At 43.1% G+C, this 12,713-nt stretch overlaps 1 long non-coding RNA gene across 1 annotated transcript in view; it reads left to right on the top strand.

Annotated features, from left to right (window-relative positions):
- Positions 1-12,215, top strand: part of LOC105486555 (uncharacterized) — a 39,730-nt gene extending 27,515 nt beyond the window's left edge. The window contains exon 3 of the long non-coding RNA XR_011612197.1: positions 11,964-12,215. This is a non-coding gene — a long non-coding RNA (uncharacterized lncRNA). The remainder of the gene's footprint in view (positions 1-11,963) is intronic.
- Positions 12,216-12,713: the final 498 nt, after the last annotated feature.

The raw sequence follows: 12,713 nt of genomic DNA, 5'->3' as shown, positions 1-12,713 counted from the left end.
GCAAACAGGGACTTCATAAATTAAGACATGATCGTTGCTTCCCAGGAGTGTATGACTGTAAACAAGCACACAATGAGCAAAGAGCTTATCAGACTGTGCCCAGTGAGTCAGGGCACACGTTTCAGTCTCCCCATCGCACTGAAGAAAGGAGGTCAGGGAGCTCCTGTATCTTGGTATTTTTGTTTCTATCATGGCCCTTGTCATCTCCCCTTAGACAAGAACAAGTGCCCAGCACATCTTGTATTGAATTGAGCTGAACTCCAATTTAACCTTTTCCTTTTAGAGATCAGGGAACAGTCATAAGCATCTGAGTTTGCTCATCAGAAAATTCTTGTTCATGATTCTTGATGTCAAAAGTACGTTTTGTCACCTTGGAGCTTAAGTTCAGCTCCAGGAAAAAATGAAAAAGGACTTTGGCTAGTTTCTCTCAGCACAGAAAGGTTCACAAGCTTTCCCACTACTCTGCCACCTGGGATTCCTGCATTATGAAGATTCACATTCCACAGTTTCCTACCCTCAGGAATGTTTTCTTCCCTTTCTAACTTCCTGTTTAATAATCACTTGTCCTGTGTCCGATTTTCTCAGAACTCACTCAGCAAATGGTCAAGGAATATGATAAATTGATAGGAAGATCTAATGAGAAGAATATCACTTTCTTACATGATAGGTTTACATTTTAGTAGAAGCTTTTTTGAAGACAGAGATGTTTAGCAAATGGTGAAAACCTAAAAAGACAAATTTCAGGAATGTAAGAAAGATATGTTCAGATGGTTTGATGTCCATTTTACATGCAGTCTGCCCACTCTTCTTACTTTGATTGCATTAACACTCGCTGTTAAAAGCAAAATTTAGTCAGTCTCTTTTTAAGAAATTAAGTTTATATTTAACAAAAAGCCCATGGATTTTTATCCTGGAGGCCTTCTTTATCCATCATAGTATAGTATTAAATCCTTTAATAAAAATAACATAGCATTAAAAGAGTTTATATCAAACTCCTATAAGTCAGATTATGTTTTTATATTGTTCTGTTATGTGCTTTTAAGCATGTTTTTACTCAGAAATAGATCTCACTTCAATATACAATTTTTTTTTTTTTTTTTTTTTTAGACGGAGTCTCCCTCTGTCGCCCAGGCTGGAGTGCAGTGGCCGGATCTCGGCTCACTGCAAGCTCCGCCTCCTGGGTTCATGCCATTATCCTGCCTCAGCCTCCTGAGTAGCTGGGACTACAGGTGCCCGCCCCACCCCCCGGCTAGTTTTTTGTATTTTTTAGTAGAGATGGGGTTTCACCGTGTTAGCCAGGATGGTCTCGATCTCCTGACCTCGTGATCCACCCGTCTCGGCCTCCCAAAGTGCTGGGATTACAGGCTTGAGCCACCACGCCCGGCAATATTTTTAAATATAGTAAATATTACATATGACATTAATTGAACAAAAATTATAAAAAATTACATGCAATGAATCTAATGAAAAACATCCCACTCACCTTTTCTTTGACAAGTCAACATTATATCTGATATCATGGATTGTGTCTAGTTTTGGAACTGAAAGAGCCTCAGTGAATTTTAAATGGCATTGACTTTTATAGGTGAAGAGCTTACGGATGTGAAAAGACTTTCACAAAGAAGCCCTGGAGTAGAATCCGGGTCTCCCAACTCCTGATCAGTCTTCAATCTCCCTGGCGGACCAGAGATATTTCAAGTTGGCAGAGTCAAGCATGAGCAAGGAGATGGTGTGGGGCAGAGTGTGAAACATAGATTCCTAGACTCCACGTATGGCTGTCATTTACTAGCTCTGTTACCTTAGAAATGACTTAACCCTATCCACCTTAATTCCTTTGTCTGTAAAATGGGGCTGTTTTACGTTCAAATGCAGATACGTAACATGTGTATAGTTGCTCTTGAAACCACACAGTGCTGTGCAGGGCAAAGCTACTCCTATTATTATTGTCACTAGTATTGTGTATTTGATATTAATTTATAGCTACTGGACCAGTAGACATTGTTGCTTATCCTCTTGGAATAGCAAAAAGCTCTCAGCAGATACCGGTCCCTTCATCCTCACACATCCTTGTAGGAGTAATGGTGGCAAGAGATTATCAATCTCACTTTACAGGTGGAGAAAAAGAGCGGCGCCCTTGCCCTTGGCCATGCTGACTCATCAGCCTTGTTAATGCTTGGTTTGCTGCCTCCTGCTTTAAATCCCATCACAGGGGAGAGCGAGAGAGAGCATCTCCCCAACAGATCAGACCTTTCATTTATCTCCTTTTTTACAACCACCATGGCCTGATGGGTTCGTGGAGATTTGGCAGACATGACACTTCATTCAGTAAGTAGGGAAAAATTTGTATTTCTATATTACATAGCAAATCAAAACTTATTTTTGGAGGAATCATACCACAGTAAAGACACAAGGTCCTCTTTAAATAAGAATTCAATGGACTAGGGAATGAATAATGGCAAATATATATTTTTCTCTAAATAGAGAGGTGATTGGTTCAGACGGTGAGTGAGTCTTTTTGACAGCAAGCTTGCCTTAGCCCAGGTGCAAGTTCAGACCAAATGTTGCGTTTATACAAGTGGACATAACTCTCCATTTTAAATAAAACACAAGATGCCTGTTGTTACTGCTGCTTTCTCAGGTCCCAGTGCATTTGCCTCCATTCTCTCCAAGAGCATTGCGTGAGACTGGCGGGGCGGTGAGCATCTTGCTCATTTGTTGAATGAGTGGGGAGGAGGGTGGCCAGGGACTTTCTCCAAGGACATGTGCCTGGTTAGTGCCACAGCCAGACCCTCTGAGCTCCCATTCCTTAATACTTCGCTTTCCCACAATCTCCGCTCCTTTAGCCTTGATCGGCTTCCAGTTGAGGCCCCCAGAAAGGCTCCTGAGTATGCGTGAGGTCTCTGTCCGTTGACATGCACGCTGTGAGGTGTTGCTCTTGCCTGCCCAGTGTCACTGTGAGCCCATGTCCATGAGATTCCCCACTCCAAGCGCTCATCAGAAAACCAGAGAGATGGGGGTGGCCTCTCACCTTTACAAACTGCATTTTGAACCCTTGATAATCAAGATTTGAATGAGTTGGAGGGGCTTTGGCTGGTCCCTGAGGGGAGGCCTTCCACATCATAAATCCTGAGCAGGTCGTTCATCAGAGCTGGGGCGCCTGTCCACAAGGAATGCCCATAGGAGCCATCCAAGGGGCTGCATAATCGCAGGCTCATTAGTGCAGGTGGTCTCCCCCATCAGAAGGGAGGTGCCTATTAGCCTGCGAGAGGGCCGCCAGTGTTGAACCATTTTATAGCACAGCTGCTCAGGAAAGAACTCGTGGCTTAATTTCCGAGTTTTCCTCATCTCCTCCATTTACACAGACCCCTGCTGCCCAGCTGGGAGTGTGTCACCCACGAGACAACACAAAACTCAACATTCTCTGGGTTCTGGCTCTAAGTCATATTTCTGTAAGATATATGCTGTGTGCCCTATCTTCATTTCTGCTTATTTCCTTATTTCCAAGGAATAATCAGTTTGAGATTCGTCAACACAATAAAACTCAAAGAGACGGCCAGAGGCAGATTCAATGCAGGGGAAATATAGAAAAGGCCGATTATCATGAAAACTCTCAATTTGCATTTTGCTCTCCTTGTAAGTCGTAATACCAGGAAGCTAATGCAATCCCCCGAAAGAAGCTTTTTATATCTAATGACAAGGGTATATGCCTCCAGGGTGGTTAGATAATATATATTTCATCACTTGTCTGAAATGGTCCCTCTCCTTTCTGTGCTTGACACTCATGAGGAGATGGGACCCGTTTCCCAGGGAGGAGACCTAGTCTCACAATCTGCCCAGCAGAAAGCTACATAATATGCTTCCTGATTTCTTCTGGCAAGAGGCTCACCTAGCCACGTCTTCAGGCTGCTAGCTGGGAATGCGGAGCGCCCTGCTGGGTGTACACAGAGGCTCCTGCAGCCGGGACTGCTCTTCCCAGGGATGCAAGCCCTGTGCACTTAGGCACGTGTGTGCCAAGGCTTCCTGAGTGTGCTCTTTAATCATCTTGCTATTAAAAATGGATTCTGAAGAGCATTTCCAAAGGGAGTGTGCTGGATGCACGGCTCTCCCTGCTTTGAAGAGCGTGCTATCATTACTGCACCCAGTCTCCCCTAACAGCCGAGCAGACAGGAGGGGGGACAGCCACAGTTCTAGACTTGGGCAGACTACCAACAGCTGCACAGTTAATTATGGCTCTCTCCCTCGTTCTCCTTCTCTGCAAAATCTCAGCTTTAGAAATAAAAGATAAGAAATTCTTTAGAGTAATTAGAGACTGCTGAGCACTTGTGGTAATAATGAAGGAAAACATTCTGACTGATTTACAGCAGGAAGAGGCAGTGAGAGTAGCGATGCAGGTTGAAAAAAAAAATAATTAAAATCAGCTTTGCCACTATCTTGACGGAGCTGTCAGTCAGCCTCAGAGAGAAAAGAATTGCTAATGAAATACTAATATGCGGCTTTAGATTTTATATAACTGCCTTTTGTTCCCAGGTACTGTTCCAGTTTGTCAGTCAAAGGGGTCAGGTGTGAAAGGACACAGAACCAGTGTGGTCAAGGGGGAAATGAGACCTCTGTGGCCCAAAAAGTGCTGGGCTGCAGAAAGGACTCACTGGAGCATTGCAGCAGACAGCCCCACGGGCCTCCCCTGACAGCCACAGCCTCGGCTGCCCCAGCTGGAGAAATCCTAGTGGGGCAAAGCTTTTTTTTCTTTTCTTTCTTTTTTTTTTCCTCCCCCAGGCTGACAGACACTAAATGTCAGCAATCATCATGGTACAATCAGAGCTGGTTTTATAATATCTATAAGTGGTTTTGAAGTCTGCAGATGCCAGACGGTTTGAAAATCTCAGAGAAATTGCATCTCATAGGTAGTCTACAGACGAGACATAGGCCCCACATATTTTTTGTTTTATCAGATCAATCACTCAGAGCTACAATGCGAAATGGATGACATGGTTTGGAAGCTCTGTGTGTGTGTGTGCTAGTGCATGCTTGTGTGTGCCCATGCGTGTGCATGCACACATGAGAATTTGCGTGTGTACAGGCACACCTGTATGCATGTGGCTGTGTGAGTTGCATGTCTTTGTGAGCATTTTGCATACAAGTGCCTGAAATCACTCAAGTGCTAAAAGTTTCTTAGGTAGCCCACAATACACCCTATATGGAGTGGTTTGGGGACACACCTTGTGTCTTAGAACTCCTGACACGCAAATTCTGGTAATCCAAGTAAACACAGAAGAGATAAAGCAAAGGCACAAGGAAACTGGTCAGGAGGCACCACGAGGAGCCACACACAGAGGACGCACCCAAGGCCAGGGTGACCACACATTATGAATCTCTTTTTGCCTAGACTCCATGCAAGTCTAGAGTCTGAGGAGTGGCCAGGGAACAAAGTGGCCAGGGAACAAAGACCTAAGTGGCCAGGGAACAAAGACCCAGGTGATGAAATCCATGGTCAGGATCCAGGCAGGTGAGATGGGGCAAGGTGGCAGAGGAGAGATATCTGAAGAAGGAGCCCAGGCATCTGGGTTAAGTCCTGACACTGACAAGAGCTCACTGAGTGACTCTGGGCAGGTAATACAAACCCTTTGGCCTTATTTCCTGTAACTGAGATGTGAGAAGGAGCAGGGGTCCTCAAGGTCCTCTTTGGGTCTGTGATCTGGTTAGAAGGCATTTAAAAAGGGACATTGAATAACAGCCATGGCCCTTCTTGCCTAGGACATGGTTTCTGGCTTTCATGAGATAACTCACGTGTTTCCATGATTCAAACTTTAAGAATTGTAGCTGGGGTGAGAAGATTTTTTAACTTAGGAAAATGAAAAAAGGGAAATAGTAATGTATAATAGCTACTTCATTTATCAGGAATTTACTATGTATGAGGAACTTGCACCGTTTTGAAGTATCTTTAATTTTAAATAAAATAAATATGAGCATCCCCTAGTGGCGTATGAAAAAAGGAAGACCTGTGTTTCCACGCTAGTGAAGGGCAGAGAGTTGGCCCTCACCCAGGTCTGTGACTCTGAAGTCTGTGCACTCTCTGTTCGAAGTCAAGACTGATAGTGATAGGTCTGTTCACGTGGTAAATGGCCAAAAACAATCATACATGCTTGTTCAAATTAATCATTATTATTTAACCCTAAGAACAATCTTATGAAGGTCAGGGAGGTTTGGAACTTTCCCAGGTAGCCCACACCTGTGCCCCTCTCACCTAATTCCTCAGTTCATCTAAGATAGAACCTTCCCTGCTCTGGCTCCGTTTAGATGAGGACAGAAACCAGGAGACCTCATGCTGAATTGACAGACAGATTTTAGCTTCAATTCTAGAGCCGAGAGGCCAAATGACTTTGGAGAAATCATATGCTCTCCCTGCCCCTTGGTTTCTGTCTTTAAAAAAGGATACTATTGCATAACTTTGCAGAAATACTGTGGGGTTTAAGTAAAAAAAAAAAAAAAAGGCACGTAGCATAATTCCTCACTAATCACAGTAAAATAACAGTAAGTAACATTTATTGATTGAACAGATGAAATGCACCAACCATTGTGTTATGCATTTGGGAAAGATAAGGAATAAAACACAACTGTTTTTCTCTCAAAAGCAATTCTCAGGATTTACGTTTGCGAGTGGCGTAGGCACTCGGCTCCAACTGTGCCCTTTTGCTTTGTTGCCCAAGCTGGTCTTGAACTCCTGGTCTTAAGCAATCCTCCTAACTTGGCCTCCCAAAGCATGGGATCACAGACCTGCAGCATCACGAAGGGCCTCCAACCATTCTTGATTGTTCAACTCAAGTAGTTAGAGAAAAAGAAAAAAATGTACATTCCAAACTGCATTTTTTCATTCTTTTTCTACCTACTCTTTCGTCAATCTGTACGTGAAATGCCAGTAAAGCTCAATTTGTTTTCTAATTTGCTAAATGAAAATAAACAAGCATAGATGTTCTTTGCTTCTCGCCTAGTATTACAGTTGAAGACCTTGCACATTCTATTTTGAAATTTACTCCTTTTGCTAGTAAAAGGAGTAAATCCACCTGACTGTATAGCACATGTTTATCAACAAAGCTTTTGTTGTTTTCTACTCATTTTCTTCTTTTAATGTGATATAAGAAGTGGTTTCTTTGTGTTAAGTGGCCATCAAAAAACAAAACAAAACAAAACAAAACAAAACAAAACTATGCGGCCCGGCATGGTGGCTCACGCCTGTAATCCAGCACTTTGGGAGGCCGAGGTGGGTGGATTATGAGGTCAGGAATTCGAGACCAGCCTGGCCAAGATGGTGAAACCCTGTCTCTACTAAAAATACAAAACTTAGCCAGTGTTGGTGGTATGTGCCTGTAATCCCAGCTACTCAGGAGGTTGAGGCAGGAGAATCGCTTGAACCTCGGAGGTGGAGGTTGAAGTGAGCCAAAATTGGCCACTGCACTCTAGCCTGGGCGACAGAGCAAGACTCCATCTCAAAGAAAAAAAACAAAAAACACCAAAAAACTATGCATCAACTATGCTGCTGGGGAGAAAAAGATAATGAGGGAAAAGGGAAAGAAGAGATTTTGAAAGGTAATAACTTGCAACTCCACCTCAAAGATGAACTATTTAAGTTGATCCCATGTTTTTGCTATTGTGAATAGTGCTGCAATAAACGTATGCATGCAGGTGTCTTTATGTTCAAACGATTGATATTCCTTTGGATATATACCCAGTAATGGGTTTGCCAGGTCGAATGGTAATTCTGTTATTAGCTCTTTGAGGAATCGCCACGCTGCTATCCACCATGGGTGAATTCATTTACACTCCCACCAATAGTCTATAAGTGTTTCTTTTTTTCCACAACCTCTTCAGCATCTGTTTTGTTTGTTTTTTTTTTTTTTTGGACTTTTTAATAGTAGCCATTCTGACTGGTGTGAGATGATATCTCATTGTGGCTTTGATTTGCATTTCTCCAATAATCAGGGATATAGAGCTTTTTTCCATTGCTTGCTGGCCCCATGTACGTCTTCTTTTGAAAAGTGTATGTTTATGTCCTTTGCCCACTTTGTAATGAGGTTGAGTTTTTTGGTAATTTTGTTTAAATTCCTTACCTAAATGCTTATCAGTTTTAGACTGGATAAGAAAACGTGGTACATATGCATCATGGAATATTATGCAGCCATAAAAAAGAACAAGATCATTTTCTTTGCAGGAATATGGATTGAACGGAGGCCATTATCTTTAGTGAACTAACACAGGAACAAAAAAACAAATATTGTATGTTCTTACTTATAACTAGGGGCTAAATGATGAGAACACATGGATACATAGAGGGAAACAACAGACACTGAGGCCAACCTGAGGGTGGGAGGGGAGAGTGGATCAGAGAAATAACTAATGAGTATTAGGCTTAATACTTATGTGACAAAATAATTTGTACAACAAACTCCTGTGACACAAGCTTACCTATGTAGCAAACCTGCACATGTTCCCCTGAACTTAAAATAAAAGTTGAAAAAAACAATTATTGCTAATCTAACACTTATTGAGTGTTTTGAGCCAATCATAGAATGAATGCTTAGGGCAAATACTTATTACATGTTCATACCATTCTGGGAACTGTGCTAAGTTCCTTCCATATGGTTATTCATTTGATCCTCACACTATATGATATTGAAACAATTACCCTGTGCAGTAGGTATAATAAGCCTCATTTTACAGATGAGAACACTGAGACAGAGAAACATTAAGTATATGCCTGCCAAGCAAGTAGGTATAAGGAATAGTTCTGGATAAATAATATTGCACGTGCCAAAGAAATGGATCAATGGCAAATGAACTCCCCCTAAATCCTTCAAAAAGCCAAAGATGAACACTTTGTAACTAAGTCCTCTAAGTACTCCAGGTTGTAACTGACCTCACAACTTGTGTGCCTGAATTTTGGTGATAAGCCAGAGAAGGAAGCAGTCTTGGTTGGCTGTAGGGTGAAGTTAGCAGGTTACCCGACTTCTCAGCGTTCAAGTCTTGTGTATGTGGAAACAGAGATAATAGCTCTTCTTATTTTATGCAGCACAAACACTTGACTTTTAAAATCTAATGCCTTAAGGATAGTTAAAGTCCTCTTCACATCCAAAAGAAAGCCCTTTAAAATCCTGAGTGTCCACATTATTAATAATTATTTTTTGAGTACTAGACCATGGCTAGCAATGAGGGCAGGGGCAGAATTCAGGAAAAATATACAATCACGTGTGTACCTGCTTAAACCCATTATCTCGTTGAGGGGAAAATATTTAAAGGTCTGTAATAAGTAGAGAGTGAGTGCCTTTGCCAACCTCCAAAATCAGTGTCCTGGGCAGAAATCCCTGCGGGAGCCCATCGTGTAGCTCTCGCCTTTCCCTAGCCAAGCACAGGTGGCTCTGAACCTCATCTCTGCCCCTTACTCTGTGTTATGCTCGGGGACTTAGGTCACCTCTTGGAGTCTCTGTTTTCTCATCTCTAAAATAAGATTATAGTTATGGTTCCATTGAAGGAATGTTATAAAGACTCAAGAAGAAATACCAAAGCACAGCTCCTGGCCCACAGGAAGGAGACCATGAGGCTTGCTTTCCTTCTTTTTTCTAGGCTGAGCAAAATCTACCAGTAAAGTCAGAAACTAGGGCTTGTAGAGGCTGAAGTCTTAACTGCAGTTGGCTCTGCAGAATTCACAGGACTCCTGAAAGGAAGGGAGGCAGGAATGAGGCACAGGAGTGGAGCCATGTTTCAGGCGGCTGAGAGAATATTGAGCCAGACAGGAAGTGAAGCAGGTGCTACTGTGCCCTCCCAACACATTATGGCTTATTACAGTGGGGTGTCCCTAGCACCATCGCCGTAAAGTGCTCACCAGGTCTCGAAAAGGCTGTTCAGGAGCAGCCAACTTGGTGACAGCAAAACCCATGGGAAGCTCAGAGGAAGCCCTCAAGGAGACTAATCAATGTCACAATATTAGAATTAAATGCAAAGGAGCTCAAAGGTCATGGAGTCCAAGTCTCTGGGTGATGAATCTGTAGCTGGTATTTGGAATCCACAGCTGTGTGCCTTCCCTGAGAGCCCATCTATCATCCACCCTTGCCCCTCAAAGTACACAAGTACCCAGGAGCACTATATTGGGGCTGTAGTCTCCCTACCACTCCCTCATTATGGGCTAAAATCGGTGCCCTCAAAATTCATATATTGAAACCCTAAGCCCCGGGGACTTCAGAATGTTGACAGCTTTTGGAGATGGGGCTTTTAAATAGGTGATAAAGTTAAAATCAGGCCATCAGGGTGGGTTCTAATCCAATGGGACTAGAAGAAATTTGGATACAGACATACACAGAGGGAAGACCCATGGGGGTATCATGAGAGGCTGGTGATCAGCAACCCGGGAAAGAGAGCTTGGGGGAAATCAGCCCTGCCGACACCTTGATCTTAACCTTCCAGCTTCCAGAACTGTGAGAGAACAAACATTTGCTGTGTAAGCCCCCATCCTTGGTGTTTTGTTGTGGCACCCTAGCCGATTTATACACTGTCTGCCTTTCTGTCTTTCTGTGCCTGCCTCTGTCTCTTCATGGCCTCCACCATGGCTCCTTGCCCATGTCCCCGCAGTAGCTCCCTCTTGCCTTGGAGACACACATTCTCTCTCCACTCCGCAACCACTGCAGTCTGTCCTCCAATCTCCACGGGGTGATGGGTGATTCTAGCTGGAGCCATGGCTTTGTTTGTCTAAACTCCAAGGTCACTTTTACTCCACAGCATACATGATGCCTGGTGTTAATGCAGCACAGAGTCCCTCTCCTGGTTAAGTTTGTGGTCAGAATCAAGCATTTAGGGCCTTGGATGGACTCGTGATAAAGATGGCCACCCTGTCCCATGGAGTCCCTAGCACTGCTGGGGATCCTGAGTCTTCTTTGACTCAAGGTTGTCAGAATCAATGTGGTGGAGAAACCTCTCAAATACAGAGGACAGGTAATAGAATTTTTTTTTTTTCCAAAAGAATGAAAGTTGAATGGGAACTAATCTGAGGTCTAGTTCATTTCTCTCTCAGTGCAGTATGTGGGGGAGTCATCTAGCTGGGGTTAGACTTGATTTCTTATCTGGTTTCTACAGTGTGAGAATAATAGTATCTTCTCTGCAGAGTGATGAAGGCTAAATGAGACAATATACGTCAAGCATCTTGCACTGCCTGCCACACAGAGGTATCACGGATACTGAAAGATCAGCTGATAGGTGCCTTCAAGGCTAAAATGAATGGAGATATCAACAGTGATGAGAAGAAATGGTCTAAAATGAAGAAGCAGCATGTGCAAAAGTGAAGATGATGATGCTATGTCAGTTACCTTCAAACTGAGTTGCCTTCCAAGGGACCCACAATGTCCTTATTTTAGTGGAGTACTCCAGAGGACTCCACAGTATGACTCTTAAGGCATAAGGGTCATACAGTGGGTTACGAAAGGAAGGTTACCTTGCTGTATTTCCTTTATATCAAATTCAACCTGACTATGAGCCTGTACCCTACTTGGTAGCTGGAACAGTCATGTTGCATTATTTGGGGGCTGCCTGTCTCTCATAAGGCCTCATCAGAACATGGACAGCTTACACAGCCCCCAGAATGTCAGGAAGCCTCCCTTCTCACTCTTTAAGCTCACTGCTCACATCCTCATCATCTAAGCTTCACTGGTCCTTGAAGGCCAGTGGTTCACCTGATCTGTCAGGTCCAGGCCAGACTTTTGCTCAGTCTGGGAGTCCCTCTCTTGGAATATGCTGGCATACAACCTCTCCAAGAGCACCACCTGGATACCTCATGGAGGTCCTTCATCTCCCCGCAGAGCTGTCATGGAGTGAGGTTGGGGCCTCTTCCTTGGGCTGCTGACCTCTCCCCTGTCTTAGGAGATGGCCTTTCACGGCCTGTTTCTGCTATTTTCCTCTCTGACACTTCCTCTCCTTTTCTCCTCCAGGACCCAATTGTGGCCACTTCAGCTGGCCCAGGCTTTCCTGAAATGTGAGGACAGCGATCTCCCTACTCTTCCTCCTGCAGGCTGGTGGCAAAAACACAAAGTCCACTTGAGACCACAAAGTCCAAGGATCCTTGCTTATTCCTGGAATATACTAGGAAAAATACAGGTAGAAACATCACAAAGAAATGTCACAATAAATTAAATTGCCTCAGGTACTGTGTTTTGAGAAACACTATTTATTTCTTCAGTATAAGCCTAATGATACCAGACAAGCTTACGACAAAATGTTAGTAACAGATCTTCTCTTTTTTTCCCCCAAAGAGTAAAACCAATGTGTTTTCTTTTTCTGATTTATACAATTCCTCTTTAAAATTTAAAAAAAAAAAAAAACCAGGCTTCAAATCAGGATGTTGTGATAATAATCTTGCAGATTGTTAACCATAAATAAAGTTACTATACTGTATAGATTAGAGATCATAAAAAGAGCTGGAAAAATTTTGGAGCTAATAAATATATTGTTATTGCACAGAGAGAGAAATTGAGGCTTGAAAAAGGAATGTGAGATATCAAAGTTTCCAGAGCTAAGTTTAGAAAACTTCAGTAGTTCTCAACATGAAAGTGCTCAATGAAATGTGTTAGGTGAATTAGTAAGAATGCCTGTATCGATTTGGATTATTTGTTAATGCCTGCATGTGTCTGCTTCATTCCAGGCACCGTGCAGCAGGTGCTATGTGCTAGCTGCTCTGTTAA

This window comes from Macaca nemestrina, chromosome 13, assembly GCF_043159975.1.
Source record: "Macaca nemestrina isolate mMacNem1 chromosome 13, mMacNem.hap1, whole genome shotgun sequence".
Lineage (NCBI taxonomy): Eukaryota > Metazoa > Chordata > Mammalia > Primates > Cercopithecidae > Macaca > Macaca nemestrina.
Note: the sequence above shows the minus strand (reverse complement) of the source record. Positions and strands in the feature narration are given on the sequence as shown.